At 38.7% G+C, this 23,888-nt stretch overlaps 50 non-coding genes across 50 annotated transcripts; 39 read left to right on the forward strand and 11 right to left on the reverse strand.

Annotated features, from left to right (window-relative positions):
- The first annotated feature begins 451 nt into the window (after nt 1–451).
- On the forward strand, nt 452–523 carry Trnaq-cug (transfer RNA glutamine (anticodon CUG)). Its single transcript has one exon. It is a non-coding gene; the product is annotated as a tRNA-Gln (tRNA).
- A 729-nt stretch (nt 524–1,252) lies between these two features.
- Trnaq-uug (transfer RNA glutamine (anticodon UUG)) lies at nt 1,253–1,324 on the forward strand. The gene has a single exon. It is a non-coding gene; the product is annotated as a tRNA-Gln (tRNA).
- Nucleotides 1,325–1,557: 233 nt separating this feature from the next.
- On the forward strand, nt 1,558–1,674 carry Trnal-caa (transfer RNA leucine (anticodon CAA)). Its single transcript has 2 exons — nt 1,558–1,595; nt 1,629–1,674. It is a non-coding gene; the product is annotated as a tRNA-Leu (tRNA).
- A 231-nt stretch (nt 1,675–1,905) lies between these two features.
- Trnaq-cug (transfer RNA glutamine (anticodon CUG)) lies at nt 1,906–1,977 on the forward strand. The gene has a single exon. It is a non-coding gene; the product is annotated as a tRNA-Gln (tRNA).
- Nucleotides 1,978–2,544: 567 nt separating this feature from the next.
- On the reverse strand, nt 2,545–2,618 carry Trnat-agu (transfer RNA threonine (anticodon AGU)). The gene has a single exon. It is a non-coding gene; the product is annotated as a tRNA-Thr (tRNA).
- A 393-nt stretch (nt 2,619–3,011) lies between these two features.
- Trnal-caa (transfer RNA leucine (anticodon CAA)) lies at nt 3,012–3,128 on the forward strand. The gene is made up of 2 exons: nt 3,012–3,049; nt 3,083–3,128. It is a non-coding gene; the product is annotated as a tRNA-Leu (tRNA).
- A 233-nt stretch (nt 3,129–3,361) lies between these two features.
- On the forward strand, nt 3,362–3,433 carry Trnaq-cug (transfer RNA glutamine (anticodon CUG)). The gene has a single exon. It is a non-coding gene; the product is annotated as a tRNA-Gln (tRNA).
- Nucleotides 3,434–4,001: 568 nt separating this feature from the next.
- Nucleotides 4,002–4,075, reverse strand: Trnat-agu (transfer RNA threonine (anticodon AGU)). The gene has a single exon. It is a non-coding gene; the product is annotated as a tRNA-Thr (tRNA).
- Nucleotides 4,076–4,817: 742 nt separating this feature from the next.
- Trnaq-cug (transfer RNA glutamine (anticodon CUG)) lies at nt 4,818–4,889 on the forward strand. Its single transcript has one exon. It is a non-coding gene; the product is annotated as a tRNA-Gln (tRNA).
- A 566-nt stretch (nt 4,890–5,455) lies between these two features.
- On the reverse strand, nt 5,456–5,529 carry Trnat-agu (transfer RNA threonine (anticodon AGU)). Its single transcript has one exon. It is a non-coding gene; the product is annotated as a tRNA-Thr (tRNA).
- Nucleotides 5,530–5,923: 394 nt separating this feature from the next.
- Trnal-caa (transfer RNA leucine (anticodon CAA)) lies at nt 5,924–6,040 on the forward strand. The gene is made up of 2 exons: nt 5,924–5,961; nt 5,995–6,040. It is a non-coding gene; the product is annotated as a tRNA-Leu (tRNA).
- A 231-nt stretch (nt 6,041–6,271) lies between these two features.
- Trnaq-cug (transfer RNA glutamine (anticodon CUG)) lies at nt 6,272–6,343 on the forward strand. The gene has a single exon. It is a non-coding gene; the product is annotated as a tRNA-Gln (tRNA).
- A 730-nt stretch (nt 6,344–7,073) lies between these two features.
- On the forward strand, nt 7,074–7,145 carry Trnaq-uug (transfer RNA glutamine (anticodon UUG)). The gene has a single exon. It is a non-coding gene; the product is annotated as a tRNA-Gln (tRNA).
- Nucleotides 7,146–8,063: 918 nt separating this feature from the next.
- On the reverse strand, nt 8,064–8,137 carry Trnat-agu (transfer RNA threonine (anticodon AGU)). Its single transcript has one exon. It is a non-coding gene; the product is annotated as a tRNA-Thr (tRNA).
- Nucleotides 8,138–8,227: 90 nt separating this feature from the next.
- Nucleotides 8,228–8,298, forward strand: Trnaq-uug (transfer RNA glutamine (anticodon UUG)). Its single transcript has one exon. It is a non-coding gene; the product is annotated as a tRNA-Gln (tRNA).
- Nucleotides 8,299–8,531: 233 nt separating this feature from the next.
- Nucleotides 8,532–8,648, forward strand: Trnal-caa (transfer RNA leucine (anticodon CAA)). The gene is made up of 2 exons: nt 8,532–8,569; nt 8,603–8,648. It is a non-coding gene; the product is annotated as a tRNA-Leu (tRNA).
- A 231-nt stretch (nt 8,649–8,879) lies between these two features.
- On the forward strand, nt 8,880–8,951 carry Trnaq-cug (transfer RNA glutamine (anticodon CUG)). Its single transcript has one exon. It is a non-coding gene; the product is annotated as a tRNA-Gln (tRNA).
- Nucleotides 8,952–9,680: 729 nt separating this feature from the next.
- Nucleotides 9,681–9,752, forward strand: Trnaq-uug (transfer RNA glutamine (anticodon UUG)). Its single transcript has one exon. It is a non-coding gene; the product is annotated as a tRNA-Gln (tRNA).
- A 1,082-nt stretch (nt 9,753–10,834) lies between these two features.
- Trnaq-uug (transfer RNA glutamine (anticodon UUG)) lies at nt 10,835–10,906 on the forward strand. Its single transcript has one exon. It is a non-coding gene; the product is annotated as a tRNA-Gln (tRNA).
- Nucleotides 10,907–11,138: 232 nt separating this feature from the next.
- On the forward strand, nt 11,139–11,255 carry Trnal-caa (transfer RNA leucine (anticodon CAA)). The gene is made up of 2 exons: nt 11,139–11,176; nt 11,210–11,255. It is a non-coding gene; the product is annotated as a tRNA-Leu (tRNA).
- Nucleotides 11,256–12,124: 869 nt separating this feature from the next.
- Nucleotides 12,125–12,198, reverse strand: Trnat-agu (transfer RNA threonine (anticodon AGU)). Its single transcript has one exon. It is a non-coding gene; the product is annotated as a tRNA-Thr (tRNA).
- Nucleotides 12,199–12,287: 89 nt separating this feature from the next.
- Nucleotides 12,288–12,359, forward strand: Trnaq-uug (transfer RNA glutamine (anticodon UUG)). Its single transcript has one exon. It is a non-coding gene; the product is annotated as a tRNA-Gln (tRNA).
- Nucleotides 12,360–12,592: 233 nt separating this feature from the next.
- Trnal-caa (transfer RNA leucine (anticodon CAA)) lies at nt 12,593–12,709 on the forward strand. The gene is made up of 2 exons: nt 12,593–12,630; nt 12,664–12,709. It is a non-coding gene; the product is annotated as a tRNA-Leu (tRNA).
- Nucleotides 12,710–12,940: 231 nt separating this feature from the next.
- On the forward strand, nt 12,941–13,012 carry Trnaq-cug (transfer RNA glutamine (anticodon CUG)). Its single transcript has one exon. It is a non-coding gene; the product is annotated as a tRNA-Gln (tRNA).
- Nucleotides 13,013–13,538: 526 nt separating this feature from the next.
- On the reverse strand, nt 13,539–13,612 carry Trnat-agu (transfer RNA threonine (anticodon AGU)). Its single transcript has one exon. It is a non-coding gene; the product is annotated as a tRNA-Thr (tRNA).
- Nucleotides 13,613–13,701: 89 nt separating this feature from the next.
- Trnaq-uug (transfer RNA glutamine (anticodon UUG)) lies at nt 13,702–13,773 on the forward strand. The gene has a single exon. It is a non-coding gene; the product is annotated as a tRNA-Gln (tRNA).
- Nucleotides 13,774–14,006: 233 nt separating this feature from the next.
- On the forward strand, nt 14,007–14,123 carry Trnal-caa (transfer RNA leucine (anticodon CAA)). The gene is made up of 2 exons: nt 14,007–14,044; nt 14,078–14,123. It is a non-coding gene; the product is annotated as a tRNA-Leu (tRNA).
- A 231-nt stretch (nt 14,124–14,354) lies between these two features.
- On the forward strand, nt 14,355–14,426 carry Trnaq-cug (transfer RNA glutamine (anticodon CUG)). Its single transcript has one exon. It is a non-coding gene; the product is annotated as a tRNA-Gln (tRNA).
- A 568-nt stretch (nt 14,427–14,994) lies between these two features.
- Trnat-agu (transfer RNA threonine (anticodon AGU)) lies at nt 14,995–15,068 on the reverse strand. Its single transcript has one exon. It is a non-coding gene; the product is annotated as a tRNA-Thr (tRNA).
- Nucleotides 15,069–15,157: 89 nt separating this feature from the next.
- Trnaq-uug (transfer RNA glutamine (anticodon UUG)) lies at nt 15,158–15,229 on the forward strand. Its single transcript has one exon. It is a non-coding gene; the product is annotated as a tRNA-Gln (tRNA).
- Nucleotides 15,230–15,461: 232 nt separating this feature from the next.
- Trnal-caa (transfer RNA leucine (anticodon CAA)) lies at nt 15,462–15,578 on the forward strand. The gene is made up of 2 exons: nt 15,462–15,499; nt 15,533–15,578. It is a non-coding gene; the product is annotated as a tRNA-Leu (tRNA).
- A 231-nt stretch (nt 15,579–15,809) lies between these two features.
- Nucleotides 15,810–15,881, forward strand: Trnaq-uug (transfer RNA glutamine (anticodon UUG)). Its single transcript has one exon. It is a non-coding gene; the product is annotated as a tRNA-Gln (tRNA).
- A 233-nt stretch (nt 15,882–16,114) lies between these two features.
- Nucleotides 16,115–16,231, forward strand: Trnal-caa (transfer RNA leucine (anticodon CAA)). Its single transcript has 2 exons — nt 16,115–16,152; nt 16,186–16,231. It is a non-coding gene; the product is annotated as a tRNA-Leu (tRNA).
- A 231-nt stretch (nt 16,232–16,462) lies between these two features.
- Nucleotides 16,463–16,535, forward strand: Trnaq-cug (transfer RNA glutamine (anticodon CUG)). The gene has a single exon. It is a non-coding gene; the product is annotated as a tRNA-Gln (tRNA).
- Nucleotides 16,536–17,068: 533 nt separating this feature from the next.
- Trnat-agu (transfer RNA threonine (anticodon AGU)) lies at nt 17,069–17,142 on the reverse strand. Its single transcript has one exon. It is a non-coding gene; the product is annotated as a tRNA-Thr (tRNA).
- An 89-nt stretch (nt 17,143–17,231) lies between these two features.
- Trnaq-uug (transfer RNA glutamine (anticodon UUG)) lies at nt 17,232–17,303 on the forward strand. The gene has a single exon. It is a non-coding gene; the product is annotated as a tRNA-Gln (tRNA).
- Nucleotides 17,304–17,536: 233 nt separating this feature from the next.
- On the forward strand, nt 17,537–17,653 carry Trnal-caa (transfer RNA leucine (anticodon CAA)). The gene is made up of 2 exons: nt 17,537–17,574; nt 17,608–17,653. It is a non-coding gene; the product is annotated as a tRNA-Leu (tRNA).
- An 886-nt stretch (nt 17,654–18,539) lies between these two features.
- Trnat-agu (transfer RNA threonine (anticodon AGU)) lies at nt 18,540–18,613 on the reverse strand. The gene has a single exon. It is a non-coding gene; the product is annotated as a tRNA-Thr (tRNA).
- Nucleotides 18,614–19,354: 741 nt separating this feature from the next.
- On the forward strand, nt 19,355–19,426 carry Trnaq-cug (transfer RNA glutamine (anticodon CUG)). Its single transcript has one exon. It is a non-coding gene; the product is annotated as a tRNA-Gln (tRNA).
- Nucleotides 19,427–19,992: 566 nt separating this feature from the next.
- On the reverse strand, nt 19,993–20,066 carry Trnat-agu (transfer RNA threonine (anticodon AGU)). Its single transcript has one exon. It is a non-coding gene; the product is annotated as a tRNA-Thr (tRNA).
- An 89-nt stretch (nt 20,067–20,155) lies between these two features.
- Nucleotides 20,156–20,227, forward strand: Trnaq-uug (transfer RNA glutamine (anticodon UUG)). Its single transcript has one exon. It is a non-coding gene; the product is annotated as a tRNA-Gln (tRNA).
- Nucleotides 20,228–20,459: 232 nt separating this feature from the next.
- Nucleotides 20,460–20,576, forward strand: Trnal-caa (transfer RNA leucine (anticodon CAA)). Its single transcript has 2 exons — nt 20,460–20,497; nt 20,531–20,576. It is a non-coding gene; the product is annotated as a tRNA-Leu (tRNA).
- An 871-nt stretch (nt 20,577–21,447) lies between these two features.
- Trnat-agu (transfer RNA threonine (anticodon AGU)) lies at nt 21,448–21,521 on the reverse strand. Its single transcript has one exon. It is a non-coding gene; the product is annotated as a tRNA-Thr (tRNA).
- An 89-nt stretch (nt 21,522–21,610) lies between these two features.
- Trnaq-uug (transfer RNA glutamine (anticodon UUG)) lies at nt 21,611–21,682 on the forward strand. Its single transcript has one exon. It is a non-coding gene; the product is annotated as a tRNA-Gln (tRNA).
- A 232-nt stretch (nt 21,683–21,914) lies between these two features.
- Trnal-caa (transfer RNA leucine (anticodon CAA)) lies at nt 21,915–22,031 on the forward strand. The gene is made up of 2 exons: nt 21,915–21,952; nt 21,986–22,031. It is a non-coding gene; the product is annotated as a tRNA-Leu (tRNA).
- Nucleotides 22,032–22,262: 231 nt separating this feature from the next.
- Trnaq-cug (transfer RNA glutamine (anticodon CUG)) lies at nt 22,263–22,334 on the forward strand. Its single transcript has one exon. It is a non-coding gene; the product is annotated as a tRNA-Gln (tRNA).
- A 355-nt stretch (nt 22,335–22,689) lies between these two features.
- Trnal-caa (transfer RNA leucine (anticodon CAA)) lies at nt 22,690–22,806 on the forward strand. Its single transcript has 2 exons — nt 22,690–22,727; nt 22,761–22,806. It is a non-coding gene; the product is annotated as a tRNA-Leu (tRNA).
- Nucleotides 22,807–23,037: 231 nt separating this feature from the next.
- On the forward strand, nt 23,038–23,109 carry Trnaq-cug (transfer RNA glutamine (anticodon CUG)). Its single transcript has one exon. It is a non-coding gene; the product is annotated as a tRNA-Gln (tRNA).
- A 354-nt stretch (nt 23,110–23,463) lies between these two features.
- On the forward strand, nt 23,464–23,580 carry Trnal-caa (transfer RNA leucine (anticodon CAA)). Its single transcript has 2 exons — nt 23,464–23,501; nt 23,535–23,580. It is a non-coding gene; the product is annotated as a tRNA-Leu (tRNA).
- Nucleotides 23,581–23,811: 231 nt separating this feature from the next.
- Trnaq-cug (transfer RNA glutamine (anticodon CUG)) lies at nt 23,812–23,883 on the forward strand. The gene has a single exon. It is a non-coding gene; the product is annotated as a tRNA-Gln (tRNA).
- Nucleotides 23,884–23,888: the final 5 nt, after the last annotated feature.

Here is a 23,888-nt window from a genome sequence, read left to right on the forward strand (position 1 = left end):
CTTACAGTCATATACTTTCAAAAAAAAAGTATCTCGCGTGAGTCGTTTTTGTAAGACTGAAATATGATTTAATAGAGCACCAATAACACCCTACAAGCAGTTGTCAGGATGGCCGAGTGGTCTAAGGCGCCATACTCAAGAGTCACCTCTTTCCTTAAGCTGGATTGTGAGAATTCTGGTCTCCGAATGGAGGCATGGGTTCGAATACCACTTCTGACAACGTCCTTTTATCATTACCATAAAACACTTAACAAACACATAGGAGTTGTCAAAAAACTTAAATCAGATACTTTTTCATTAAAATTGGGACTCTAGTAAACATTGTAGTATACAGATTGTAGGGCTTAACAGTCTGAGTTAATTAAAAGTTTAAGTGATCCGATTTCAAATGTCCGGTACACCTGATGACGTTATGAACAATAAAGCAGAACATAAAACAACTTGTATCATTGGCCCCATGGTGTAATGGTTAGCACTCTGGACTCTGAATCCAGCGATCCGAGTTCAAATCTGGGTGGGACCTTTGTTATATGGTTTTTAGAGAGTCAGTCGTTTATATACTTTGAGTGTACTCCGAATGCAAAACTGCTCTTTCAACTTTGAATTGTTCGTATTCAAACCTCAAGAAATTACATATATTGCAGATTAGTGAAAGAAATAAGAAACTAGTTAAATTCGCTATGTTCTTCGAATCCGTATTCGTCTCAAGGCCGCCCAGTAGCATAACATATTTGGCCTTAAATGGATTCGTGACTTTGAAATCAAGTATATGACTCACGCCTTTTCTGTTCACTCCATACGAACGAGTCGAAACCCATATTCCTGATTTAGGAGAAATAGATCTCGAATAATTCTAATTACTAAATACCTGTTAACCATCGTTTGTAGTTAGGCGTCAGTCGATTTTATGTTGAACATCACGGTGTAATTTTTTCCAATCTTGCCTCCGAAAGCACTGATCACGTATACACTTTAACGATTTCGATTCTTTGTATGTCGGTCGCGAAAAAGCTGAACTTTAATTATTGAATTCTTAGAATGTAGAAGAAAAGATTTAAGTCAAAATGGTCTGCGGGATCTTTATGACTAAGGCACCACTGGGATCCAAACCCAGGATCTCCTGTTTACTAGACAGGAGCTTTAACCAACTAAGCCATGGCGCCAATCGCCAACGAGTTTTGATCGAAAGTTGTTAATTTCGACTTGATTATGTTTATTATTATTTTAATTATCACAAATCGCGTATATCGGCGGCCCCATGGTGTAATGGTTAGCACTCTGGGCTTTGAATCCAGCGATCCGAGTTCAAATCTCGGTGGGACCTGTGCGGTATGAATTCCTCAGCTATTTTTGAATATTGTGATTTGATGACAAAACTTTTCATATAAACTCATAATCATACCTCCCTGGTTCTGTCACACAGTAATACCGCATACAGGAGTTGGTATTAAGTGCTTACAGTCATATGCTTTTAAAACAAATAGTATCTCGCGTGAGTCGTTTTTGTAAGACTGAAATATGATTTATTAGAGCACCAATAACACCCTACAAGCAGTTGTCAGGATGGCCGAGTGGTCTAAGGCGCCAGACTCAAGTGTCACCTCTTTCCTTAAGCTGGATTGTTAGAATTCTGGTCTCCGAATGGAGGCGTGGGTTCGAATCCCACTTCTGACAACGTCCTTTTATCACTACCATAAAACACTTAACAAACACATAGGAGTTGTCAAATAACTTAAATCAGATCCATTTAATTAAAATTGGGACTCTAGTATACATTGTAGTATACAGATTGTAGGGCTTAACAGTCTGGATTAATTGAAAGTTTAAGTTATCCGATTTCAGATGTCCGGTACACCTGATGACGTTATGAACAATAAAGCAGAACATAAAACAACTTGTGTTATTGGCCCCATGGTGAAATGGTTAGCACTCTGGATTCTGAATCCAGCGATCCGAGTTCAAATCTCGGTGGGACCTTTGTTATATGGTTTTAAGAGAGTCAGTCGTTTGTATACTTTGAGTGTACTCCGAATGCAGAACTGCTCTTTCAACTTTGAATTGTTCATATTCAAACCTCAAGAAAGTGCATATATTGCAGATTAGTGAAAGAAATAAGAAACTAGTTAAATTCGCTCTGTTCTTCGAATCCGTATTTGTCTCAAGGCCGCCCAGTAGCATAACACATTTGGCCCTCAAATGGATTTGTGACTTTGAAATCAAGTTTATGACTCACGCCTTTTCTGTTCACTCCATAAGAACGAGTTGAAACCCATATTCCTGATTTAGGAGAAATAGAGCCCGAATAATTCTAATTACTAAATACCTGTTAATCGTCGTTTGTTGTTGGGCGTCTGTCGATTTTACGTTGAACATCACCGTGTAATTTTTTCAAATCTTGCCTCCGAAAGCACTGATCACGTATACACTTTACCGATTTCGATTCTTTGTATGACGGTCGCAAAAAAGCTGAGCTCTAATTATTGAATTCATAGGATGTAGAAGAAAAGATTTAAGTCAAAATGGTCTGCGGGATCCCCACGACAAAGGCACCACTGGGATTCGAACCCAGGATCTCCTGTTTACTAGACAGGCGCTTTAACCAACTAAGCCATGGCGCCAATCGCCGACGAATTTTGATCGAAAGTTGTTAATTTCGACTTGATTATGTTTATTATTATTTTAATTATCATATGTGCGTATATCGGCGGCCCTATGTTGTAATGGTTAGCACTCTGGACTTTGAATCCAGCGATCCGAGTTCAAATCTCGGTGGGACCTGTACGGTATGAATTCCTCAGCTATTTTTGAATATTGTGATTTGATGACAAAACTTTTTATATAAACTCACAATCATACCTCCCTGGTTTTGTCACACAGTAATACCGCAAACAGGAGTTGGTATTAAGTGCTTACAGTCATATGCTTTTAAAACAAATATTATCTCGCGTGAGTCGTTTTTGTAAGACTGAAATATGATTAAGTAGAGCACCAATAACACCCTACAAGCAGTTGTCAGGATGTCCGAGTGGTCTAAAGCGCCAGACTCAAGAGTCACCTCTTTCCTTAAGCTGGGTTGTGAGAATTCTGGTCTCCGAATGGAGGCGTGGGTTCGAATCCCACTTCTGACAACGTCCTTTTATCACTACCATAAAACACCTTGACAAACACATAGGAGTTGTCAAAAAACTTAAATCAGATACTTTTTCATCAAAATTGGGACTCTAGTAAACATTGTAGTATACAGAATGTAGGGCTTACCAGTCTGAATTAATTAAAAGTTTAAGTGATCCGATTTCAAATGTCCGGTGCACCTGATGACGTTATGAACAATAAAGCAGAACATAAAACAACTTGTATCATTGGCCCCATGGTGTAATGGATAGCACTCTGGACTCTGAATCTAGCGATCCGAGTTCAAATCTCGGTGGGACCTTTGTTAGATGGTTTTTAGAGAGTCAGTCGTTTGTATACTTTGAGGGTACTCCGAATGCAGAAATGCTCTTTCAACTTTGAATTGTTCATATTCAAACCTCAAGAAATTGCATATATTGCAGATTAGTGAAAGAAATAAGAAACTAGTTAAATTCGCTCTGTTCTTCGAATCCGTATTCGTCTCAAGGCCGCCCAGTAGCAAAACACATTTGGCCCTCAAATGGATTCGTAACTTTGAAATCAAGTTTATGACTCACGCCTTTTCTGTTCACTCCATAAGAACGAGTTGAAACCCTTATTCCTGATTAAGGAGAAATAGAATTTCGAATAATTCTAATTACTAAATACCTGTTAACCATCGTTTTTAGTTGGGCGTCCGTCGATTTTATGTTGAACATCACGGTGTAATTTTTTCCAATCTTGCCTCCGAAAGTACTGATCACGTATACACTTTAACGATTTCGATTCTTTGTATGTCGGTCGCGAAAAAGCTGAACTTTAATTATTGAATTCATAGAATGTAGAAGAAAATATTTAAGTCAAAATGGTCTGCGGGATCCCTATGACTAAGGCACCACTGGGATTCGAACCCAGGATCTCCTGTTTACTAGACAGGCGCTTTAACCAACTAAGCCATGGCGCCAATCGCCAACGAATTCTGATCGAAAGTTGTTAATTTCGACTTGATTATGTTTATTATTATTTTAATTATCACAAATCGCATATATCGGCGGCCCCATGGTGTAATGTTTAGCACCCTGGACTTTGAATCCAGCGATCCGAGTTCAAATCTCGGTGGGACCTGTGCGGTATGAATTCCTCAGCTGTTTGTGAATATTGTGATTTGATGACAAAACATTTTATATAAACTCATAATCATACCTCCCTGGTTCTGTCACACAGTAATACCGCAAACAGGAGTTGGTATTAAGTGCTTACAGTCATATACTTTCAAAAAAAAAGTATCTCGCGTGAGTCGTTTTTGTAAGACTGAAATATGATTTAATAGAGCACCAATAACACCCTACAAGCAGTTGTCAGGATGGCCGAGTGGTCTAAGGCGCCATACTCAAGAGTCACCTCTTTCCTTAAGCTGGATTGTGAGAATTCTGGTCTCCGAATGGAGGCTTGGGTTCGAATACCACTTCTGACAACGTCCTTTTATCATTACCATAAAACACTTGACAAACACATAGGAGTTGTCAAAAAACTTAAATCAGATACTTTTTCATTAAAATTGGGACTCTAGTAAACATTGTAGTATACAGATTGTAGGGCTTAACAGTCTGAGTTAATTAAAAGTTTGAGTGATCCGATTTCAAATGTCCGGTACACCTGATGACGTTATGAACAATGAAGCAGAACATAAAACAACTTGTATCATTGGCCCCATGGTGTAATGGTTAGCACTCTGGACTCTGAATCCAGCGATCCGAGTTCAAATCTCGGTGGGACCTTTGTTATATGGTTTTTAGAGAGTCAGTCGTTTATATACTTTGAGTGTACTCCGAATGCAAAACTGCTCTTTCAACTTTGAATTGTTCGTATTCAAACCTCAAGAAATTACATATATTGCAGATTAGTGAAAGAAATAAGAAACTAGTTAAATTCGCTATGTTCTTCGAATCCGTATTCGTCTCAAGGCCGCCCAGTAGCATAACACATTTGGCCTTAAATGGATTCGTGACTTTGAAATCAAGTATATGACTCACGCATTTTCTGTTCACTCCATACGAACGAGTCAAAACCCATATTCCTGATTTAGGAGAAATAGATCTCGAATAATTCTAATTACTAAATACCTGTTAATCGTCGTTTGTAGTTGGGCGTCTGTCGATTTTATGTTGAACATCACCGTGTAATTTTTTCAAATCTTGCCTCCGAAAGCACTGACCACGTATACACTTTAACGATTTCGATTCTTTGTATGTCGGTCGCGAAAAAGCTGAACTTTAATTATTGAATTCATAGAATGTAGAAGAAAAGATTTAAGTCAAAATGGTCTGCGGGATCCCTATGACTAAGGCACCACTGAGATTCGAACCCAGAATCTCCTGTTTACTAGACAGGCGCTTTAACCAACTAAGCCATGGCGCCAATCGCCAACGAATTTTGATCGAAAGTTGTTAATTTTGACTTGATTATGTTTATTATTATTTCAATTATCACAAATCGCATATATCGGCGGCCCAATGGTGTAATGATTAGCACTCTGGACTTTGAATCCAGCGATCCGGGTTCAAATCTCGGTGGGACCTGTGCGGTATGAATTCCTCAGCTATTTTTGAATATTGTGATTTGATGACAAAACTTTTTATATAAACTCATAATCATACCACCCTGGTTCTGTCACACAGGAATACCGCAAACAGGAGTTGGTATTAAGTGTTTACAGTCATATGTTTTTAAAACAAATAGTATCTCGCGTGAGTCGTTTTTGTAAGACTGAAATATGATTTAATAGAGCACCAATAACACCCTAGAAGCAGTTGTCAGGATGGCCGAGTGGTCTAAGGCGCCAGACTCAAGAGTCACCTCTTTCCTTAAGCTGGATTGTGAGAATTCTGGTCTCCGAATGGAGGCGTGGGTTCGAATCCCACTTCTGACAGCGTCTTTTTATCACTACCATAAAACACTTAACAAACACATAGGAGTTGTCAAATAACTTAAATCAGATCATTTTAATTAAAATTGGGACTCTAGTAAACATTGTATTATACAGATTGTAGGGCTTAACAGTCTGGATTAATTGAAAGTTTAAGTGATCCGATTTCAAATGTCCGGTACACCTGACGACGTTAAGAACAATAAAGCAGAACATAAAACAACTTGTTATATTGGCCCCATGGTGTCATGGTTAGCACTCTGGACTCTGAATCCAGCGATCCGAGTTCAAATCTCGGTGGGACCTTTGTTATATGATTTTAAGAGAGTTAGTCGTTTGTATACTTTGAGTGTACTCCGAATGCAGAACTGCTCTTTCAACTTTGAATTGTTTATATTCAAACCTCAAGAATGTGCATATATTGCAGATTAGTGAAAGAAATAAGAAACTAGTTAAATTCGCTCTGTTCTTCGAATCCGTATTCGTCTCAAGGCCGCCCAGTAGCATAACACATTTGGCCCTCAAATGGATTCGTGACTTTGAAGTCAAGTTATTGACTCACGCCTTTTCTGTTCACTCCATAAGAACGAGTTGAAACCCATATTCCTGATTTAGGAGAAATAGATCTCGAATAATTCTAATTACTAAATACCTGTTAATCGTCGTTTGTAGTTGGGCGTCCGTCGATTTTATGTTGAACATCACGGTGTAATTATTTCCAATCTTGCCTCCGAAAGCACTGATCACGTATACACTTTAACGATTTCGATTCTTTGTATGTCGGTCGCGAAAAAGCTGAACTTTAATTATTGAATTCATAGAATGTGGAAGAAAAGATTTAAGTCAAAATGGTCTGCGGGATCGCTATGACTAAGGAACCACTGGGATTCGAACCCAGGAGCTCCTGTTTACTAGACAGACGCTTTAACCAACTAAGCCATGGCGCCAATCGCCTACGAATTTTGATCGAAAGTTGTTAATTTTGACTTGATTATGTTTATTATTATTTTAATTATCACAAATCGCATATATCGGCGGCCCCAAGGTGTAATGGTTAGCACTCTGGACTTTGAATCCAGCGATCCGAGTTCAAATCTCGGTGGGACCTGTGCGGTATGAATTCCTCAGCTGTTTTTGAATATTGTGATTTGATGACAAAACTTTTTATATAAACTCATAATCATACCTCCCTGGTTCTGTCACACAGTTATACCGCAAACAGGAGTTGGTATTAAGTGCTTACAGTCATATGCTTTTAAACAAATAGTATCTCGCGTGAGTCGTGTTTGTAAGACTGAAATATGATTTAATAGAGCACCAACATCACCCTACAAGCAGTTGTCAGGATGGCCGAGTGGTCTAAGGCGCCAGACTCAAGAGTCACCTCTTTCCTTAAGCTGAATTTTGAGCATTCTGTTCTCCGAATCCAGCGATCCGAGTTCAAATCTCGGTGGGACCTTTGTTATATGGTTTTAAGAGAGTTAGTCGTTTGTATACTTTGAGTGTACTCCGAATGCAGAACTGCTCTTTCAACTTTGAATTGTTTATATTCAAACCTCAAGAATGTGCATATATTGCAGATTAGTGAAAGAAATAAGAAACTAGTTAAATTCGCTCTGTTCTTGGAATCCGTATTCGTCTCAAGGCCGCCCAGTAGCATAACACATTTGGCCCTCAAATGGATTCGTGACTTTGAAATCAAGTATATGACTCACGCCTTTTCTGTTCACTCCATAAGAACGAGTCGAAACCCATATTCCTGATTTAGGAGAAATAGATCTCGAATAATTCTAATTACTAAATACCTGTTAATCGTCGTTTGTAGGTGGGCGTCTGTCGATTTTATGTTGAACATCACCGTGTAATTTTTTCAAGTCTTGCCTCCGAAAGCACTGATCACGTATACACTTTAACAATTTCGATTCTTTGTATGTCGGTCGCGAAAAAGCTGAACTTTAATTATTGAATTCATAGAATGTAGAAGAAAAGATTTAAGTCAAAATGGTCTGCGGGATCCCTATGACTGAGGCACCACTGGGATTCGAACCCAGGATCTCCTGTTTACTAGAAAGGCGCTTTAACCAACTAAGCCATGGCGCCAAACGCCAACGAATTTTTATCGAAAGTTGTTAATTTCGACTTGATTATGTTTAATATTATTTCAATTATCACAAATCGCATATATCCGCTGCCCCATGGTGTAATGGTTAGCACTCTGGACTTTGAATCCAGCGATCCGAGTTCAAATCTCGGTGGGACCTGTGCGGTATGAATTCCTCAGCTATTTTTGAATATTGTGATTTGATGACAAAATTTTTTATATAAACTCATAATCATACCTCCCTGGTTCTGGCACACAGTAATACCGCAAACAGGAGTTGGTATTAAGTGTTTACAGTCATATGTTTTTAAAACAAATAGTATCTCGCGTGAGTCGTTTTTGTAAGACTGAAATATGATTTAATAGAGCACCAATAACACCCTAGAAGCAGTTGTCAGGATGGCCGAGTGGTCCAAGGCGCCAGACTCAAGAGTCACCTCTTTCCTTAAGCTGGATTGTGAGAATTCTGGTCTCCGAATGGAGGCGTGGGTTCGAATCCCACTTCTGACAACGTCCTTTTATCACTACCATAAAACACTTAACAAACACGCAGGAGTTATTAAATAACTTAAATCAGATCCTTTTAATTAAAATTGGGACTCTAGTAAACATTGTAGTATACAGATTGTAGGGCTTAACATTCTGGATTAATTGAAAGTTTAAGTGATCCGATTTCAAATGTCCGGTACACCTGACGACGTTATGAACAATAAAGCAGAACATGAAACGACTTGTATTACTGGCCCCATGGTGTAATGGTTAGCACTCTGGACTCTGAATCCAGCGATCCGAGTTCAAATCTCGGTGAGACCTTTGTTATATGGTTTTAAGAGAGTCAGTCGTTTGTATACTTTGAGTGTACTCCGAATGCAGAACTGCTCTTTCAACTTTGAATTGTTCATATTCAAACCTCAAGAAATTGCATATATTGCAGATTAGTGAAAGAAATAAGAAACTAGTTAAATTCGCTATGTTCTTGGAATCCGTATTCGTCTAAAGGCCGCACAGTAGCATAACACATTTGGCCTTAAATGGATTCGTGACTTTGAAATCAAGTATATGACTCACGCCTTTCCTGTTCACTCCATAAGAACGAGTTGAAACCCATATTCCTTATTTTGCAGAAATAGATCTCGAATAATTCTAATTACTAAATACCTGTTAATCGTCGTTTGTAGTTGGGCGTCCGTCGATTTTATGTTGAACATCACGGTGTAATTATTTCCAATCTTGCCTCCGAAAGCACTGATCACGTATACACTTTAACGATTTCGATTCTTTGTATGTCGGTCGCGAAAAAGCTGAACTTTAATTATTGAATTCATAGAATGTGGAAAAAAAGATTTAAGTCAAAATGGTATGCGGGATCGCTATGACTAAGGAACCACTGGGATTCGAACCCAGGAGCTCCTGTTTACTAGACAGGCGCTTTAACCAACTAAGCCATGGCGCCAATCGCCTACGAATTTTGATCGAAAGTTGTTAATTTTGACTTGATTATGTTTATTATTATTTTAATTATCACAAATCGCATATATCGGCGGCCCCATGGTGTAATGGTTAGCACTCTGGACTTTGAATCCAGCGATCCGAGTTCAAATCTCGGTGGGACCTGTGCGGTATGAATTCCTCAGCTGTTTTTGAATATTGTGATTTGATGACAAAACTTTTTATATAAACTCATAATCATACCTCCCTGGTTCTGTCACACAGTTATACCGCAAACATGAGTTGGTATTAAGTGCTTACAGTCATATGCTTTTAAACAAATAGTATCTTGCGTGAGTCGTTTTTGTAAGACTGAAATATGATTTAATAGAGCACCAACATCACCCTACAAGCAGTTGTCAGGATGGCCGAGTGGTCTAAGGCGCCAGACTCAAAAGTCACCTCTTTCCTTAAGCTGGATTGTGAGAATTCTGGTCTCCGAATCCAGCGATCCGAGTTCAGATCTCGGTGGGACCTTTGTTATATGGTTTTAAGAGAGTTAGTCGTTTGTATACTTTGAGTGTACTCCGAATGCAGAACTGCTCTTTCAACTTTGAATAGTTTATATTCAAACCTCAAGAATGTGCATATATTGCAGATTAGTGAAAGAAATAAGAAACTAGTTAAATTCGCTCTGTTCTTCGAATCCGTATTCGTCTCAAGGCCGCCCAGTAGCATAACACATTTGGCCCTCAAATGGATTCGTGACTTTGAAATTAAGTTATTGACTCACGCCTTTTCTGTTCACTCCATAAGAACGAGTTGAAACCCATATTCCTGATTTAGGAGAAATTGATCTCGAATAATTCTTATTACTGAATACCTGTTAATCGTCGTTTGTAGTTGGGCGTCCGTCGATTTTATGTTGAACATCACGGTGTAATTATTTCCAATCTTGCCTCCGAAAGCACTGATCACGTATACACTTTAACGATTTCGATTCTTTGTATGTCGGTCGCGAAAAAGCTGAACTTTAATTTTCTGAATTCATAGAATGTGGAAGAAAAGATTTAAGTCAAAATGGTCTGCGGGATCGCTATGACTAAGGCACCACTGGGATTCGAACCCAGGAGCTGCTGTTTACTAGACAGGCGCTTTAACCAACTAAGCCATGGCGCCAATCGCCTACGAATTTTGATCGAAAGTTGTTAATTTTGACTTGATTATGTTTATTATTATTTTAATTATCACAAATCGCATATATCGGCGGCCCCATGGTGTAATGGTTAGCACTCTGGACTTTGAATCCAGCGATCCGAGTTCAAATCTCGGTGGGACCTGTGCGGTATGAATTCCTCAGCTGTTTTTGAATATTGTGATTTGATGACAAAACTTTTTATATAAACTCATAATCATACCTCCCTGGTTCTGTCACACAGTTATATCGCAAACAGGAGTTGGTATTAAGTGCTTACAGTCATATGCTTTTAAACAAATAGTATCTCGCGTGAGTCGTTTTTGTAAGACTGAAATATGATTTAATAGAGCACCAATATCACCCTACAAGCAGTTGTCAGGATGGCCGAGTGGTCTAAGGCGCCAGACTCAAGAGTCACCTCTTTCCTTAAGCTGGATTGTGAGAATTCTGGTCTCCGAATGGAGGCGTGGGTTCGAATCCCACTTCTGACAACGTCCTTTTATCACTACCATAAAACACTTAACAAACACATAGGAGTTGTCAAATAACTTAAATCAGATTCTTTTAATTAAAATTGGGACTCTAGTAAACATTGTAGTATACAGATTGTAGGGCTTAACAGTCTGGATTAATTAAAAGTTTAAGTGATCCGATTTCAAATGTCCGGTACACCTGACGACGTTATGCACAATAAAGCAGAACATAAAACAACTTATATTATTGGCCCATGGTGTAATGGTTAGCAGTCTGGACTCTGAATCCAGCGATCCGAGTTCAAATCTCGGTGGGACCTTTGTTATATGGTTTTAAGAGAGTCAGTCGTTTGTATACTTTGAGTGTACTCCGAATGCAGAACTGCTCTTTCAACTTTGAATTGTTCATATTCAAACCTCTAGAAAGTGCATATATTGCAGATTAGTGAAAGAAATAAGAAACTAGTTAAGTTCGCTCTGTTCTTCGAATCCGTATCCGTCTCAAGGCCGCCCAGTAGCATAACACATTTGGCCCTCAAATGGATTCGTGACTTTGAAATCAAGTTTATGACTCACGCCTTTTCTGTTCACTCCATAAGAACGAGTTGAAACCCATATTCCTGATTTAGGAGAAATAGATCTCGAATAATTCTAATTACTAAATACCTGTTAATCGTTGTTTGTAGTTGGGCGTCTGTCGATTTTATGTTGAACATCACCGTGTAATTTTTTCAAATCTTGCCTCCGAAAGCACTGATCACGTATACACTTTAACAATTTCGATTCTTTGTATGTCGGTCGCGAAAAAGCTGAACTTTAATTATTGAATTCATAGAATGTAGAAGAAAAGATTTAAGTCAAAATGGTCTGCGGGATCCCTATGACTAAGGCACCACTGGGATTCGAACCCAGGATCTCCAGTTTACTAGACAGGCGCTTTAACCAACTAAGCCATGGCGCCAATCGCCAACGAATTTTGATCGAAAGTTGTTAATTTCGACTTGATTATGTTTAATATTATTTTAATTATCACAAATCGCATATATCGGCGGCCCCATGGTGTAATGGTTAGCACTCTGGACTTTGAATCCAGCGATCCGAGTTCAAATCTCGGTGGGACCTGTGCGGTATGAATTCCTCAGCTATTTTTAAATATTGTGATTTGATGACAAAACTTTTTATATAAACTCATAATCATACCTCCCTGGTTCTGTCACACAGTAATACCGCAAACAGGAGTTGGTATTAAGTGCTTACAGTCATATGCTTTTAAAACAAATAGTATCTCGCGTGAGTCGTTTTTGTAAGACTGAAATATGATTTAATAGAGCACCAATAACACCTTACAAGCAGTTGTCAGGATGGCCGAGTGGTCTAAGGCGCCAGACTCAAGAGTCACCTCTTTCCTTAAGCTGGATTGTGAGAATTCTGGTCTCCGAATGGAGGCGTGAGTTCGATTCCCACTTCTGACAACGTGCTTTTATCACTACCATAAAACACTTAACAAACACATAGGAGTTGTCAAATAACTTAAATCAGATCCTTTTAATTAAAATTGGAACTCTAGTAAACATTGTAGTATACAGATTGTAGGGCTTAACAATCTGGATTAATTGAAAGTTTAAGTGATCCGATTTCAAATGTCCGGTACACCTGACGTCGTTATGAACAATAATGCAGAACTTAAAACAACTTGTATTATTGGCCCCATGGTGTAATGGTTAGCACTCTGGACTCTGAATCCAGCGATCCGAGTTCAAATCTCGGTGGGACCTTTTGTTATATGGTTTTAAGAGAGTCAGTCGTTTGTATACTTTGAGTGTACTAGGAATTCAGAACTGCTCTTTCAACTTTGAATTGTTCATGTTCAAACCTCAAGAAAGTGCATATATTGCAGATTAGTGAAAGAAATAAGAAACTAGTTAAATTCGCTCTGTTCTTCGAATCCATATTCGTCTCAAGGCCGCCCAGTAGCATAACACATTTGGCCCTCAAATGGATTCGTGACTTTGAAATCAAGTTTATGACTCACGCCTTTTCTGTTCACTCCATAAGAACGAGTTGAAACCCATATTCCTGATTTAGGAGAAATAGATCTCGAATAATTCTAATTACTAAATACCTGTTAATCGTCGTTTGTAGTTGGGCGTCCGTCGATTTTATGTTGAACATCACGGTGTTTCCAATCTTGCCTCCGAAGGCACTGATCACGTATACACTTTAACGAACTTTAATTATTGAATTCATAGAATGTAGAAGAAAAGATTTAAGTCAAAATGGTCTGCGGGATCCCTATGACTAAGGCACCACTGGGATTCGAACCCAGGATCTCCTGTTTACTAGACAGGCGCTTTAACCAACTAAGCCATGGCGCCAATCGCCAACGAATTTTGATCGAAAGTTGTTAATTTCGACTTGATTATGTTTAATATTATTTTAATTAACACAAACCGCATATATCGGCGGCCCCATGGTGTAATGGTTAGCACTCTGGACTTTGAATCCAGCGATCCGAGTTCAAATCTCGGTGGGACCTGTGCGGTATGAATTCCCCAGCTATTTTTGAATATTGTGATTTGATGACAAAACTTTTTATATAAACTCATAATCATACCTCCCTGGTTCTGTCACACAGTAATACCGCAAACAGGAGTTGGTATTAAATGCTTACAGTCATATGTTTTTAAAACAAATAGTATCTCGCGTGAGTCCTTTTTGTGAGACTGAAATATGATTTAATAGAGCACCAATAAGAGCCTACAAGCAGTTGTCAGGATGGCCGGGTGGTCTAAGGCGCCAGACTCAAGAGTCACCTCTTTCCTTAAGCTGGATTGTGAGAATTCTGGTCTCCGAATGGAGGCGTGGGTTCGAATCCCACTTCTGACAACGTCATTTTATCACTACCATAAAACACTTAACAAACACATAGGAGTTGTCAAATAACTTAAATCAGATCCTTTTAATTAAAATTGGGACTCTAGTAAACATTGTAGTATACAGATTGTAGGGCTTAACAGTCTGGATTACTTGAAAGTTTAAGCGATCCGATTTCAAATGTCCGGTACACCTGACGTCGTTATGAACAATAAAGCAGAACATAAAACAACTTGTATTATAGGCCCCATGGTGCAATGGTTAGCACTCTGGACTCTGAATCCAGCGATCCGAGTTCAAATCTCGTTGGGACCTTTTGTTATATGGTTTTAAGAGAGTCAGTCGTTTGTATAATTTGAGTGTACTAGGAATTCAGAACTGCTCTTTCAACTTTGAATTGTTCATATTCAAACCTCAAGGAAGTGCATATATTGCAGATTAGTGAAAGAAATAAGAAACTAGTTAGATTCGCTCTGTTCTTCGAATCCATATTCGTCTCAAGGCCGCCCAGTAGCATAACACATTTGGCCCTCAAATGGATTCGTGACTTTGAAATCAAGTTATTGACTAACGCCTTTTCTGTTCACTCCATAAGAACGAGTTGAAACCCATATTCCTGATTTAGGAGAAATAGATCTCGAATAATTCTAATTACTAAATACCTGTTAATCGTCGTTTGTAGTTGGGCGTCCGTCGATTTTATGTTGAACATCACGGTGTAATTTTTTCCAATCTTTTCTCCGAAAGCACTGATCACGTATACACTTTAACGATTTCGACTCTTTGTATGTCGGTCGCTCAAAAGCTGAACTTTAATTATTGAATTCATAGAATGTAGAAGCAAAGATTTAAGTCAAAATGGTCTGCGGGATCCCTATGACTAAGGCACCACTGGGATTCGAACCCAGGATCTCCTGTTTACTAGACAGGCGCTTTAACCAACTAAGCCATGGCGCCAATCGCCAACGAATTTTGATAGAAAGTTGTTAATTTCGACTTGATTATGTTTATTATTATTTTAATTATCACAAATCGCATATATCGGCGGCCCCATGGTGTAATGGTTAGCACTCTGGACTTTGAATCCAGCGATCCGAGTTCAAATCTCGGTGGGACCTGTGCGGTATGAATTCCTCAGCTGTTTTTGAATATTGTGATTTGATGACAAAACTTTTTATATAAACTCATAATCATACCTCCCTGGTTCTGTCACACAGTAATACCGCAAACAGGAGTTGGTATTAAGTGCTTACAGTCATATGCTTTTAAACAAATAGTATCTCGCGTGAGTCGTTTTTGTAAGACTGAAATATGATTTAATAGAGCACCAATACCACCCTCCAAGCAGTTGTCAGGATGGCCGGGTGGTCTAAGGCGCCAGACTCAAGAGTCACCTCTTTCCTTAAGCTGGATTGTGAGAATTCTGGTCTCCGAATGGAGGCGTGGGTTCGAATCCCACTTCTGACAACGTCCTTTTATCACTACCATAAAACACTTAACAAACACATAGGAGTTGTCAAATAACTTAAATCAGATCCTTTTAATTAAAATTGGGACTCTAGTAAACATTGTAGTATACAGATTGTAGGGCTTACCAGTCTGGATTACTTGAAAGTTTAAGTGATCCGATTTCAAATGTCCGGTACACCTGACGTCGTTATGAACAATAAAGCAGAACATAAAACAACTTGTATTATAGGCCCCATGGTGTAATGGTTAGCACTCTGGACTTTGAATCCAGCGATCCGAGTTCAGATCTCGGTGGGACCTGTGCGGTATGAATTCCTCATCTATTTTTAAATATTGTGATTTGATGACAAAACTTTTTATATAAACTCATAATCATACCTCCCTGGTTCTGTCACACAGTAATACCGCAAACAGGAGTTGGTATTAAGTGCTTACAGTCATATGCTTTTAAAACAAATAGTATCTCGCGTGAGTCGTTTTTGTAAGACTGAAATATGATTTAATAGAGCACCAATAACACCCTACAAGCAGTTGTCAGGATGGCCGAGTGGTCTAAGGCGCCAGACTCAAGAGTCACCTCTTTCCTTAAGCTGGATTGTGAGAATTCTGGTCTCCGAATGGAGGCGTGAGTTCGATTCCCACTTCTGACAACGTGCTTTTATCACTACCATAAAACACTTAACAAACACATAGGAGTTGTCAAATAACTTAAATCAGATCCTTTTAATTAAAATTGGGACTCTAGTAAACATTGTAGTATACAGATTGTAGGGCTTAACAATCTGGATTATTTGAAAGTTTAAGTGATCAGATTTCAAATGTCCGGTACACCTGACGTCGTTATGAACAATAATGCAGAACATAAAACAACTTGTATTATTGGCCCCCATGGTGTAATGGTTAGCACTCTGGACTCTGAATCCAGCGATCCGAGTTCAAATCTCGGTGGGACCTTTTGTTATATGGTTTTAAGAGAGTCAGTCGTTTGTATACTTTGAGTGTACTAGGAATTCAGAACTGCTCTTTCAACTTTGAATTGTTCATATTCAAACCTCAAGAAAGTGCATATATTGCAGATTAGTGAAAGAAATAAGAAACTAGTTAAATTCGCTCTGTTCTTCGAATTCATATTCGTCTCAAGGCCGCCCAGTAGCATAACACATTTGGCCCTCAAATGGATTCGTGACTTTGAAATCAAGTTTATGACTCACGCCTTTTCTGTTCACTCCATAAGAACGAGTTGAAACCCATATTCCTGATTTAGGAGAAGTAGAACATCGAATAATTCTAATTACTAAATACCTGTTAATCGTCGTTTGTAGTTGGGCGTCCGTCGATTTTATGTTGAACATCACGGTGTAATTTTTTCCAATCTTGCCTCCGAAGGCACTGATCACGTATACACTTTAACGAACTTTAATTATTGAATTCATAGAATGTAGAAGAAAAGATTTAAGTCAAAATGGTCTGCGGGATCCATATGACTAAGGCACCACTGGGATTCGAACCCAGGATCTCTTGTTTACTAGACAGGCGCTTTAACCAACTAAGCCATGGCGCCGATCGCCAACGAATTTTGATCGAAAGTTGTTAATTTCGACTTGATTATGTTTAATATTATTTTAATTATCACAAATCGCATATATCGGCGGCCCCATGGTGTAATGGTTAGCACTCTGGACTTTGAATCCAGCGATCCGAGTTCAAATCTCGGTGGGACCTGTGCGGTATGAATTCCTCAGCTATTTTTGAATATTGTGATTTGATGACAAAACTTTTTATATAAACTCATAATCATACCTCCCTGGTTCTGTCACACAGTAATACCGCAAACAGGAGTTGGTATTAAATGCTTACAGTCATATGTTTTTAAAACAAATAGTATCTCGCGTGAGTCGTTTTTGTAAGACTGAAATATGATTTAATAGAGCACCAATAAGAGCCTACAAGCAGTTGTCAGGATGGCCGGGTGGTCTAAGGCGCCAGACTCAAGAGTCACCTCTTTCCTTAAGCTGGATTGTGAGAATTCTGGTCTCCGAATGGAGGCGTGGGTTCGAATCCCACTTCTGACAACGTCATTTTATCACTACCATAAAACACTTAACAAACACATAGGAGTTGTCAAATAACTTAAATCAGATCCTTTTAATTAAAATTGGGACTCTAGTAAACATTGTAGTATACAGATTGTAGGGCTTAACAGTCTGGATTACTTGAAAGTTTAAGTGATCCGATTTCAAATGTCCGGTACACCTGACGTCGTTATGAACAATAAAGCAGAACATAATAAAGCAGAACATAAAACAACTTGTAATATAGGCCCCATGATGCAATGGTTAGCACTCTGGACTCTGAATCCAGCGATCCGAGTTCAAATCTCGTTGGGACCTTTCGTTATATGGTTTTAAGAGAGTCAGTCGTTTGTATAATTTGAGTGTACTAGGAATTCAGAACAGCTCTTTCAACTTTGAATTGTTCATATTCAAACCTCAAGAAAGTGCATATATTGCAGATTAGTGAAAGAAATAAGAAACTAGTTAAATTCGCTCTGTTCTTCGAATCCATATTCGTCTCAAGGCCGCCCAGTAGCATAACACATTTGGCCCTCAAATGGATTCGTGACTTTGAAATCAAGTTTATGACTAACGCCTTTTCTGTTCACTCCATAAGAACGAGTTGAAACCCATATTCCTGATTTAGGAGAAATAGATCTCGAATAATTCTAATTACTAAATACCTGTTAATCGTCGTTTGTAGTTGGGCGTCCGTCGATTTTATGTTGAACATCACGGTGTAATTTTTTCCAATCTTGCCTCCGAAAGCACTGATCACGTATACACTTTAACGATTTCGATTCTTTGTATGTCGGTCGCTCAAAAGCTGAACTTTAATTATTGAATTCATAGAATGTAGAAGCAAAGATGTAAGTCAAAATGGTCTGCGGGATCCCTATGACTAAGGCACCACTGGGATTCGAACCCAGGATCTCCTGTTTACTAGACAGGCGCTTTAACCAACTAAGCCATGGCGCCAATCGCCAACGAATTTTGATCGAAAGTTGTTAATTTTGACTTGATTATGTTTATTATTATTTTAATTCTCACAAATCACATATATCGGCGGCCCCATGGTGTAATGGTTACCACTCTGGACTTTGAATCCTGCGATCCCAGTTCAAAACTCGGTGGGACCTGTGCGGTATGAATTCCTCAGCTGTTTTTGAATATTGTGATTTGATGACAAAACTTTTTATATAAACTCATAATCATACCTCCCTGGTTCTGTCACACAGTAATACCGCAAACAGGAGTTGGTATTAAGTGCTTACAGTCAAATGCTTTTAAACAAATAGTATCTCGCGTGAGTCGTTTTTGTAAGACTCAAATATGATTTAATAGAGCACCAATATCACCATACAAGCAGTTGTCAGGATGGCCGAGTGGTCTGAGGCTCCAGACTCAAGAGTCACCTCTTTTCTTAAGCTGGATTGTGAGAATTCTTGTCTACGAATGGAGGCGTGGGTTCGAATCCCACTTCTGACAACGTCCTTTTATCACTACCATAAAACACTTAACAAACACATAGGAGTTGTCAAATAACTTAAATCAGATCCTTTTAATTAAAATTGGGACTCTAGTAAACATTGTAGTATACAGATTGTAGGGCTTAACAGTCTGGATTAATTGAAAGTTTAAGTGATCCGATTTCAAATGTCCGGTACACCTGACGTCGTTATGAACAATAAAGCAGAACATAAAACAACTTGTATTATTGGCCCCATGGTGTAATGGTTAGCACTCTGGACTCTGAATCCAGCGATCCGAGTTCAAATCTCGGTGGGACCTTTTGTTATATGGTTTTAAGAGAGTCAGTCGTTTGTATACTTTGAGTGTACTAGGAATTCAGAACTGCTCTTTCAACTTTGAACTGTTCATATTCAAACCTCAAAAAATTGCATATATTGCAGATTAGTGAAAGAAATAAGAAACTAGTTAAATTCGCTATGTTCTTGGAATCCGTATTCGTCTCAAGGCCGCACAGTAGCATAACACAATTGGCCTTAAATGGATTCGTGACTTTGAAATCAAGTATATGACTCACGCCTTTTCTGTTCACTCCATAGGAACGAGTTGAACCCATATTCCTGATTTAGGAGAAATAGATCTCGAATAATTCTAATTACTAAATACCTGTTAATCGTAGTTTGTAGTTGGGCGTCCGTGGATTTTATGTTGAACATCACGGTGTAATTTTTTCCAATCTTGCCTCCGAAAGCACTGATCACGTATACACTTTAACGATTTCGATTCTTTGTATGTCGGTCGCTCAAAAGCTGAACTTTAATTATTGAATTCATAGAATGTAGAAGCAAAGATGTAAGTCAAAATGGTCTGCGGGATCCCTATGACTAAGGCACCACTGGGATTCGAACCCAGGATCTCCTGTTTACTAGACAGGCGCTTTAACCAACTAAGCCATGGCGCCAATCGCCAACGAATTTTGATCGAAAGTTGTTAATTTCGACTTGATTATGTTTATTATTATTTTAATTATCACAAATCGCATATATCGGCGGCCCCATGGTGTAATGGTTAGCACTCTGGACTTTGAATCCAGCGATCCGAGTTCAAATCTCGGTGGGACCTGTGCGGTATGAATTCCTCAGCTGTTTTTGAATATTGTGATTTGATGACAAAACTTTTTATATAAACTCATAATCATACCTCCCTGGTTCTGTCACACAGTAATACCGCAAACAGGAGTTGGTATTAAGTGCTTACAGTCATATGCTTTTAAACAAATAGTATCTCGCGTGAGTCGTTTTTGTAAGACTGAAATATGACTTAATAGAGCACCAATACCACCCTCCAAGCAGTTGTCAGGATGGCCGGGTGGTCTAAGGCGCCAGACTCAAGAGTCACCTCTTTCCTTAAGCTGGATTGTGAGAATTCTGGTCTCCGAATGGAGGCGTGGGTTCGAATCCCACTTCTGACAACGTCCTTTTATCACTACCATAAAACACTTAACAAACACATAGGAGTTGTCAAATAACTTAAATCAGATCCTTTTAATTAAAATTGGGACTCTAGTAAACATTGTAGTATACAGATTGTAGGGCTTAACAGTCTGGATTACTTGAAAGTTTAAGTGATCCGATTTCAAATGTCCGGTACACCTGACGTCGTTATGAACAATAAAGCAGAACATAAAACAACTTGTATTATTTGCCCCATAGTGTAATGGTTAGCACTCTAGACTCTGAATCCAGCGATCCGAGTTCAAATCTCAGTGGGACCTTTTGTTATATGGTTTTAAGAGAGTCAGTCGTTTGTATACTTCGAGTGCACTAGGAATTCAGAACTGCTCTTTCAACTTTGAATTGTTCATATTCAAACCTCAATAAAGTGCATATATTGCAGATTAGTGAAAGAAATAAGAAACTAGTTAAATTCGCTCTGTTCTTCGAATCCATATTCGTCTCAAGGCCGCCCAGTAGCATAACACATTTGGCCCTCAAATGGATTCGTGACTTTGAAATCAAGTTTATGACTCACGCCTTTTCTGTTCACTCCATAAGAACGAGTTGAAACCCATATTCCTGATTTAGGAGAAATAGATCTCGAATAATTCTAATTACTAAATACCTGTTAATCGTCGTTTGTAGTTGGGCGTCCGTCGATTTTATGTTGAACATCACGGTGTGATTTTTTCCAATCTTGCCTCCGAAAGCACTGATCACGTATACACTTTAACGATTTCGATTCTTTGTATGTCGGTCGCTAAAAAGCTGAACTTTAATTATTGAATTCATAGAATGTAGAAGAAAAGATTTAAGTCAAAATGGTCTGCGGGATCCCTATGACTAAGGCACCACTGGGATTCGAACCCAGGATCTCCTGTTTACTAGACAGGCGCTTTAACCAACTAAGCCATGGCGCCAATCGCCAACGAATTTTGATCGAAAGTTGTTAATTTCGACTTGATTATGTTTATTATTATTTTAATTATCACAAATCGCATATATCGGCGGCCCCATGGTGTAATGGTTAGCACTCTGGACTTTGAATCCAGCGATCCGAGTTCAAATCTCGGTGGGACCTGTGCGGTATGAATTCCTCAGCTGTTTTTGAATATTGTGATTTGATGACAAAACTTTTTATATAAACTCATAATCATACCTCCCTGGTTCTGTCACACAGTAATACCGCAAACAGGAGTTGGTATTAAGTGCTTACAGTCATATGCTTTTAAACAAATAGTATCTCGCGTGAGTCGTTATTGTAAGACTGAAATATGATTTAATAGAGCACCAATATCACCGTACAAGCAGTTGTCAGGATGGCCGATTGGTCTAAGGCGCCAGACTCAAGAGTCACCTCTTTCCTTAAGCTGGATTGTGAGAATTCTGGTCTCCGAATGGAGGCGTGGGTTCGAATCCCACTTCTGACAACGTTCTTTTATCACTACCATAAAACACTTAACAAACACATAGGAGTTGTCAAATAACTTAAATCAGATCCTTTTAATTAAAATTGGGACTCTAGTAAACATTGTAGTATACAGATTCTAGGGCTTAACAGTCTGGATTAATTGAAAGTTTAAGTGATCCGATTTCAAATTTCCGGTACACCTGACGACGTTATGAACAATAAAGCAGAACATGAAACGACTTGTATTATTGGCCCCATGGTGTAATGGTTAGCACTCTGGACTCTGAATCCAGCGATCCGAGTTCAAATCTCGGTGGGACCTTTGTTATATGGTTTTAAGAGAGTCAGTCGTTTGTATACTTTGAGTGTACTCCGAATGCAGAACTGCTCTTTCAACTTTGAATTGTTCATATTCAAACCTCAAAAAATTGCATATATTGCAGATTAGTGAAAGAAATAAGAAACTAGTTCTTGAATATTGTGATTTGATGACAAAACTTTTTATATAAACTCATAATCATACCTCCCTGGTTCTGTCACACAGTAATACCGCAAACAGGAGTTGGTATTAAGTGCTTACAGTCATATGTTTTTAAAACAATTGTATCTCGCGTGAGTCGTTTTTGTAAGACTGAAATATGATTCAATAGAGCACCAATAACACCCTACAAGCAGTTGTCAGGATGGCCGAGTGGTCTAAGGCGCCAGACTCAAGAGTCACCTCTTTCCTTAAGCTGGATTGTGAGAATTCTGGTCTCCGAATGGAGGCGTGGGTTCGAATCCCACTTCTGACAACGTTCTTTTATCACTACCATAAAACACTTAACAAACACATAGGAGTTGTCAAATAACTTAAATCAGATCCTTTTAATTAAAATTGGGACTCTAGTAAACATTGTAGTATACAGATTCTAGGGCTTAACAGTCTGGATTAATTGAAAGTTTAAGTGATCCGATTTCAAATTTCCGGTACACCTGACGACGTTATGAACAATAAAGCAGAACATGAAACGACTTGTATTATTGGCCCCATCGTGTAATGGTTAGCACTCTGGACTCTGAATCCAGCGATCCGAGTTCAAATCTCGGTGGGACCTTTGTTATATGGTTTTAGAGAGTCAGTCGTTTGTATACTTTGAGTGTACTCCGAATGCAGAACTGCTCTTTCAACTTTGAATTGTTCATATTCAAACCTCAAAAAATTGCATATATTGCAGATTAGTGAAAGAAATAAGAAACTAGTTCTTGAATATTGTGATTTGATGACAAAACTTTTTATATAAACTCATAATCATACCTCCCTGGTTCTGTCACACAGTAATACCGCAAACAGGAGTTGGTATTAAGTGCTTACAGTCATATGTTTTTAAAACAATTGTATCTCGCGTGAGTCGTTTTTGTAAGACTGAAATATGATTCAATAGAGCACCAATAACACCCTACAAGCAGTTGTCAGGATGGCCGAGTGGTCTAAGGCGCCAGACTCAAGAGTCACCTCTTTCCTTAAGCTGGATTGTGAGAATTCTGGTCTCCGAATGGAGGCGTGGGTTCGAATCCCACTTCTGAAAGCGTCCTTTTATCACTACCATAAAACACTTAACAAACACATAGGAGTTGTCAAATAACTTAAATCAGATGATTTTAATTAAAATTGGGACTCTAGTAAACATTGTAGTATACAGATTGTAGGGCTTAACAGTCTGGATTAATCGAAAGTTTAAGTGATCCGATTTCAAATGTCCGGTACACCTGACGACGTTAAGAACAATAAAGCAGAACATAAAACAACTTGTTATATTGGCCCCATGGTGTCATGGTTAGCACTCTGGACTCTGAATCCAGCGATCCGAGTTCAAATCTCGGTGGGACCTTTGTT

The sequence above is a fragment of the Styela clava genome, chromosome 8, assembly GCF_964204865.1.
Source record: "Styela clava chromosome 8, kaStyClav1.hap1.2, whole genome shotgun sequence".
Taxonomy (NCBI): Eukaryota; Metazoa; Chordata; class Ascidiacea; order Stolidobranchia; family Styelidae; genus Styela; species Styela clava.